The sequence below is a fragment of the Neovison vison genome, chromosome 5 (genome assembly GCF_020171115.1).
Source record: "Neovison vison isolate M4711 chromosome 5, ASM_NN_V1, whole genome shotgun sequence".
NCBI classification, from domain to species: Eukaryota; Metazoa; Chordata; class Mammalia; order Carnivora; family Mustelidae; genus Neogale; species Neogale vison.
Window position 1 is genome coordinate 106,128,058 of NC_058095.1, and position 7,019 is coordinate 106,135,076.

The window sequence follows — 7,019 nt, forward strand, 5'->3', positions numbered from 1 at the left end:
AGTGTAGTGACACACTTATGCATATCCAAGAAGAATACGTATTTACAGTATCTCCCCAACTTCTAACTATAGATCCCTTTTCTTCTAGAGCACATTGCAGGACTCATATTGAAAACAAAACAAAAAACCTGAGAAACACTAGCCTAAGGAATAAAGTTCAAACTTCTTAGCAAGGTATTTAAGGCTATTGCCATCTGTCTCTAATCTATTCTTACAACTTCATTTCTTATTATTCCTTTGTTACTATACATCACACACCAACCTTGTTGGGCTAGTTGTTCCCTAAGCAGATGGTACACTTTAACATGCTTGAGTTTTTACTTATACATTGCTCTGTTTACAATGCCACTCAACATTCTCTTTTATCTCGCTTCCCTCTTCTCCCATCTGAACTCCTGTATATATTGCAAAACCCACTCCACAGGGACCCATCTACCCAGTCTCTAAATCACTGTCTCTAAATCACTCTAAATCTATGTTCTCTTTGTATTTTGTAGCAGCAATCACTTTGTATTATACATTTCTCTGCTGCCTTCAAAAGTCTGTAAGTTCCTGGGACTTCCTCTTTGTATCTCCCAGCATCTGGTGAATTGTCTGCCATATGAATGATTATTTCAGATCAAGTTTTCAAACATCTCACAAAATTTCCTTACTTCCTTCCAAACCAGAAAAATGCAGGTGTGAATCTAGTGTGTACCTTTCTCTTAAATTTAGAATCCATGTTTAAAATGAGGTTCTTAACAGTAGATAAGCATCCATGATTACTAAAGAAGGGATTCTTAAGTTGCTCATTAAATCTTAGATTTTTCTTTTGCCCAATTATAAAATCACATGTAACAATCACTTTAAAAATTGTATAAAAAATTATATTAAAAATTGGGAGTTGTACTTTATGCCTTCACTTTATGCTACAGCACCCAGCACACACACACACAAAAATTGTTACAAACATTTAAAATATACTGTGCTCACTTCAGCAGCACATAAACTGAAATTGGAACAATACAGAGAAGATTCACATGGCTCCTACACAAGGATGACATGTAAAAAGTTGTCCTCTCTGGGAATGATGATAAGCCCCTGAAAATGCCAGTTCCTTCCCCCCATCCAAAGAGCTGACCTACATGTTCCCTGGTATTCCCTGGGCTCATCAGGATTTCCCTATGGATCTTCTTTCTTTCATATTTTCATCTGCCTCCTAGTGCCCAGGCATCTCCATCAGAGCAGAGACACTGCCAGACTGGTGGTCTGCACACACATCCTTCTTTACTTGCCCCCTCGCCCCCCTGCCATCTCTGCCTCTCACCAAGACTCAAAAGGAATGTGTTCATTTTGCCAACAAGTCTCAGACACATTCACTTCAGCAAAGGGGTTGACTTACTTTATTCCCTGGTGGGAAAGGAAACATGACATTTTCCTCATTATTAAGGCACCACTTTTTCTTGCTACAAAGGGAAAATTCAACATCCTACAGGCCCCAAATGCAACTTTTAATTAAATGGCACTTTCCCTCCACATTTTAAAACTTTCTCTGCACACACATATACACACACACACACACATACACAGAGGGTACAGGCAGTTTCTCACAAGGCTCTACAAGCCTCAGTTCTGCATTTGGGGTCTAGCGTCATCTGCCCCTGCCCTACACCTTCTCCTTTCCCCATTCTACAATCCTGCCACTGGCAACTGGGCTTCCTTGTCAATGCTGCAAGCTTATGCCCTCAATGCCTTTATGCTTGTGATTTCTGCCCTCATCCTCCCAGGCTTCCAAACCCAGCCCAGGTGCTCCCCCAGACACCCTTCACTGACTACAAGCTGCACAGTGATCCCACTCTAACCCACATGGTATTTTAATGCCTATGTTTAGTGCCTATGTTTACATTTATTCAAATTTTTTCTAGCCTTGCACTCATTATTCTGTCTTGACTCTCCAACCAGCCAGATAGTGAGCTGGAGAGAGGGTGTGGGCTCTGAAGTCAAGCAGCTGTTGGCTCTGGAGCCTAATTTATGAGCTATGTGAGGCCCAGTTTCATTATTTGTAAAATGAAGAAATAAACACCCACCCCTTGCAAAGCTGAGAGTTGCTCTGAGCATTAAATGAGATCCAGCCTGTGAAATTTCACCTTCTTGCCTTTCGTCTATGTCTTCCTGCTCTCCTGAGGGCAGGATCATATCCTACCCTGGTTCCTGGGTTCACGGAATGCCTAGCACAGTAACACAGGACATGATCGGCAGCAATTATTAGAGTGCACAGAATTAACAAAGAGCCGGAAATATAATCTCAGTTGGCGAGGAAATGAGACAGATCTTTAACCACTCAAAACCAATGTGCCACTAGAATTGAAATGTAAGATGAGATAGCATAAAAAAGCAGACCCATCATGACATACAGACCATTTCTATGCCTAGAAAGATATTTTATTAAACCACATAGAAAAGCAAATGTCCTATTTCTAACACCTTTAGCAAAGGCTGCCTTGAGTCTTGCAGGGATATGCATTAAAAAGATGTCACTGGGTGTGGTGAAAAAATAATGAATACTGTTTTTCTGAAAATAAATAAATTGGGAAAAAAAAGATGTCTTCTTCAGCCTTTTTAATTGAGTTCTGTTTAGCTCATACCTTATATTAAATCACAGGCAGGGGCTTAAAATACTACCATCAGATATGAACCATATTTCTTCAGTTTCTAGGTGAGCACAAAAGTGCTGCACAATTCTGCTATGGTCATTTGCCAGCTATTTCATTCTTAACCTTAGAAGACAAGACAAAAGACGTCCTTAGTTTGAGCCCTATGAGCTACAGAGTGGGTGTGAGGAGAGTGACTTTCTCCAATTTGCCCTATCCTAAAATTTCATATCACTAACCGGGGGGTTGGGGGATGCCATCCGCTCACTTAAGAGGTTTCACTGAAAAGCAGAACACTTCTTTCTATTTACTTAAGCACAAAGCTACAATATGAAGAAGCACAATAAATTCTAAACATGGTGCACATCTGGTCTGAAAACCACAATCAATTTACTGCTGCATCTGAAACATTTTCAGCGACTGTCATATAATATATTATCACACATTTCTAACAGGACATTTTCTTGGCACCAAAATAGACAGGTATATCTGTCAGTTCAATTTCTTGCAAATGAAAGAGAAAATTATTTGGCTCAGATGTCCATACTGTCTTTGGAGCAGTGTAACTATCCTATGAGAAGGGTATTAGTCAAAGATGCCAGGAGCTCAGCATTTAGTTCCAGAGAGTGGAACTATTGGCTACAAGGTGGGGGGGGGGGAGATACATGCATGTAGGTATGCATCTTCCCTTTTTTCCCATTCCAATAGAACAATTTATTACATTTACTTGAAAGAGATGTACCACGGTCTGGTTTAGCCCATCTATCTCCCAGTACTATAACACTGGACTCTCTATTAAATAGAATCTTTTGATCTCTGTGGCTCCTAAAGCAGAACTTTATTAAAAGTTTTATTAAAAAATTAAAATGCAATAGAAATCACGTTAAAATACTTAAAAGCTCTTTATTTTCACCCTAACCTCCTCATGGGCATTCGCAAGGAGAGTCACAATCATATTGAATAGCCAGAGAGCCCCATGCCCAATAAAGAAGGCTGCGAAAATATCCTAGTATTGGCCCCAGTGAAACCATTTACTGGCTCACCGTTGGCTGCATAATCTGCCTTTAAGCACTTTCTCCTCTGTAAAAACCCCAGAGCTCCTTTAAGAGCCTTGTCTCAGCATACAAAACTTTCAAGTGACTAACCCTTCCCTACCCAGCCCTGAGCCCCTCACACCAGCCATGCAGATTTGACCGTTCCTGATGACCCACTCAAAGCACATTTCTTCTTGTCGGGCAGGCAAAAAATGCATAAAGGCAAGATTATCTGATCTTTGACAAGGTTCATAAATAGACTAGACATTGTCAACCCTCTTTCATACTTCTGAGACTTTGCCTGTGTTATTCCCTCCACCATGAATGCAGCAGCTGACTCTGCCTGGTGAATACCTCATCATGCTTCAATTAGCAATAATCGCGCCTCGGATAAACCTCATTGGCTACGATACTGCCACCTCATCATGCTTCAGAACTCAGTTCAACTAGGACTTTTTGGTGACACTTTCCCCTTCCTTTACTGAATTAGGTGGCCCATTCTCTGGTAGGAGACGGAGCATCCCATGCAACCCTCCTCTAACTCCACCCCACCATACTCCAGTAGAATGCGGGAGGGGACATTGTGTCTGTCTTCCCACCAGCCTGCAAGCTCTTCTGCACAGGACCTTCACCTTCCCTGTGTCGCCAGCACCTAGGATAATATCTTGCATAAAGAAGTTCTCCTCAAATATAAAGAAGGGAATCCTCCAAATTACTGAATGAAAAACCAACAGCAGCAAGCCAGAAAAATCCAGACTGTGTCAGAATGGTTAAGGGCTTCACTTGGTTCTCTACAAGCAAAAAAGAGAATCTCAGAAAAGGGCAAAGTCAAAGTTTTCAGACCTTTCAACCACTAGAGCTGTTAGTAAGGAAAATTCAACTGATCATATGGAGATAGAGGAGGGGAGTGTATGCTTTTACAAGTGGGCCTGCAGTCTTGCTGTGAGAATTAGAGAAATACAAAAGAGATAGGGAAAAGCACCCCAGAGAAGGGAACTTTTGGGATAGTAGTGAAAGACAGATGAAATGATGAGCACTCAAAAGCTATAAGGACAGTATCAAGGTAAAGAAAAAGAAGCCAGGAAGGGGGTAAGTCAGATAAGGAAGGATGGGGAGGAACACAAGGTTTATGAGCCATATTACAGACCCTTGAATGGGAAAAGATTTCTTGATTCTAAAAAGAAGTACATCCATGAAAAATCTAGAAAGACTCTCTGAATGTCAGCCAAGAAAAGGAAGAAACCAGTGGGCAGACTGCTTGAGGCCCATAACATGAAGCGAACTCGTCTGTGTGGAGCTGAACTGAACAAAGGTGACTGCCCAGATGAACAGACATGAGGCGGAGTCTGTACTCACGGCCTAGGTTCACACAAAACCCCCCAAAACTTGCAGAGAGCCCGGCGAGCTCAGGCAGAGGCACACATGGGACTGCACTGTGATCCACTGAGCACAGGAGCACACTACGTTCTGCCCGCTTCGGTGGCGGGATCCATAAAGCAGTGCGTGTGTGTTTGCAGGAGAATGTCTAACAGCAGCTGAAATAACCAAAAACAAAGTGGTGAATGGCTGCCCTGGGCCAATGTGGGGACAAATTGGCAGAGCAGAGTACCGCTCTGCAGACCTCTCCAACTGCTGGAGAATTCTACCATCTCTCCTGAGGTGCCCCTTGAAAAGGCTAAGTGGAAAGGTAGAGCCTTTTAAAATTTTATGTGGTTTCTAAAGCATCTTAATTTTTAATAAAAAGTTCTTAATAACATTCTGGATAAAAGACTCTGGTACTTACAAGATCCTTTTTATAATGCCAAACTCTTTGTGCAATATATGTATATATTTTTAAAAAGACCACGGTTTGGCAAATGCTGACGGCCTTTAACACTTAACGATTATTCTCCTTCCGTTTACTCTACTGCTTGATGCTGTGGCCAAGAGCAAATCCATCCAGTTCTCTGCCCTGACTTTGCTTCATTTTGAGGTGAAAAATTTAAAGTGAAGTGTAACAGAGAGGTAATTTCCAACAGCCTTAGCCACTGAAAGTGTTCATCATCCAGCAGATACACTTTAACCCTGGCTTCTGACGCACATACCAAAGGCCCAAGCATATCTAGAAACAGGTATCTAAGGACATTTCTAGGGCTGATGGCTATCTAGGTGTCAGCAACTACAATTAGATAAGCACAGAATAGAATCCTAGCATTCTCCTGGCATTCGCTTAATCCTTTACAATTTACAAAGTGCCTTCTTTGAGCCTCAGAGAAGTTCTATGATTCACCAAGAGTCTATGGCTCAGTGCCACAGCCAGAAGCTCCACGGGCTTCCTTCCTGCAGGTCCAGGCTGTGGGAGCATTCTAACTAGAACACCTGTGGCCAGAATTCATTTAGCAATAAAGTGTAGTGAGTAACAGCTCAATTCTGGAGCCATTCAGAGAAGCAGACTATAAGCTAGATGGATGCAGGGAAAACTGCCAAAGTTAAGGCATCAGACGAAGATGGACTAAACACCGTATTCAAAGGACAGCCTAGAAACCTGCCTCAGCCCCTGAAAGAGGTGGTACCAGGGCATCACCAGGAATGGGTAGTGGGAAGCCATTTTGGAGAAGGCCAAACATTTTAGGAAGAGAAAACTACATTTCATGCATCCTAAGCATTAGCAAATTGCAGAAATCTCAGACCTACTACAGTAGGTAAACGTGTCATTTGCTTAGAAAGTGAGTCACTGGGTTTCATCTTGTTAGCTTTTATTAAGAGTGAAATGTAAGAAGTGCTTGGAGAGAAAGACAAAGTTCCCCCCAAGACCAAATCTCATGAAAGCAATGGATTTTTCCAAGCCATTAGCATCTGATTTGTGAAGCTAGATTTTCTTTTAGTATCTTAAATTCATGTTGTGGGTTTCCAAACTCTCTTCTGAATTCAAATTTTGACATTTCTTTGAGGGACTAAGAGGTTACCAATATCCACACCAAACCTGAGGTATTGAAGGTCACATTTATTCATGTTCACATTTATTTACATGTATGGAGCTTGACTCATTATCTAAGTGAAAGACATACTGATCCTACTCTGTAATTTAGCCTTTTTGTACTTCAAGGTTCTCATCTGTAAAGTAGGAAAAAGAATAGTACCTGCTCATGGGTTGTCACAAGGATTAAATAAGTCAATGTACATAAAATACTTGGCATAGTAGCCAGCATAATAAATGACAAGTAAATGTTAGCCATTATTCATATTCCAATGAGTGCTTTGGTTTCTATAAATCATAAAAAGTGATCCTTGAACACACGCGTGCAAGAAGTTTCCAGTGGTTTGTTAGGTCTATGAAATTTGATCTTCCTTGCATTTCTTGGCAGGAATCTTAACT

The 7,019-nt window shown here is 41.3% G+C and overlaps 2 pseudogenes; one reads left to right on the plus strand and one right to left on the minus strand.

Annotated features, from left to right (window-relative positions):
- The first annotated feature begins 964 nt into the window (after window positions 1–964).
- On the plus strand, window positions 965–1,063 carry LOC122908061 (annotated as a pseudogene).
- A 2,837-nt stretch (window positions 1,064–3,900) lies between these two features.
- Window positions 3,901–4,094, minus strand: LOC122908016 (annotated as a pseudogene).
- Between the last annotated feature and the right edge of the window lie 2,925 nt (window positions 4,095–7,019).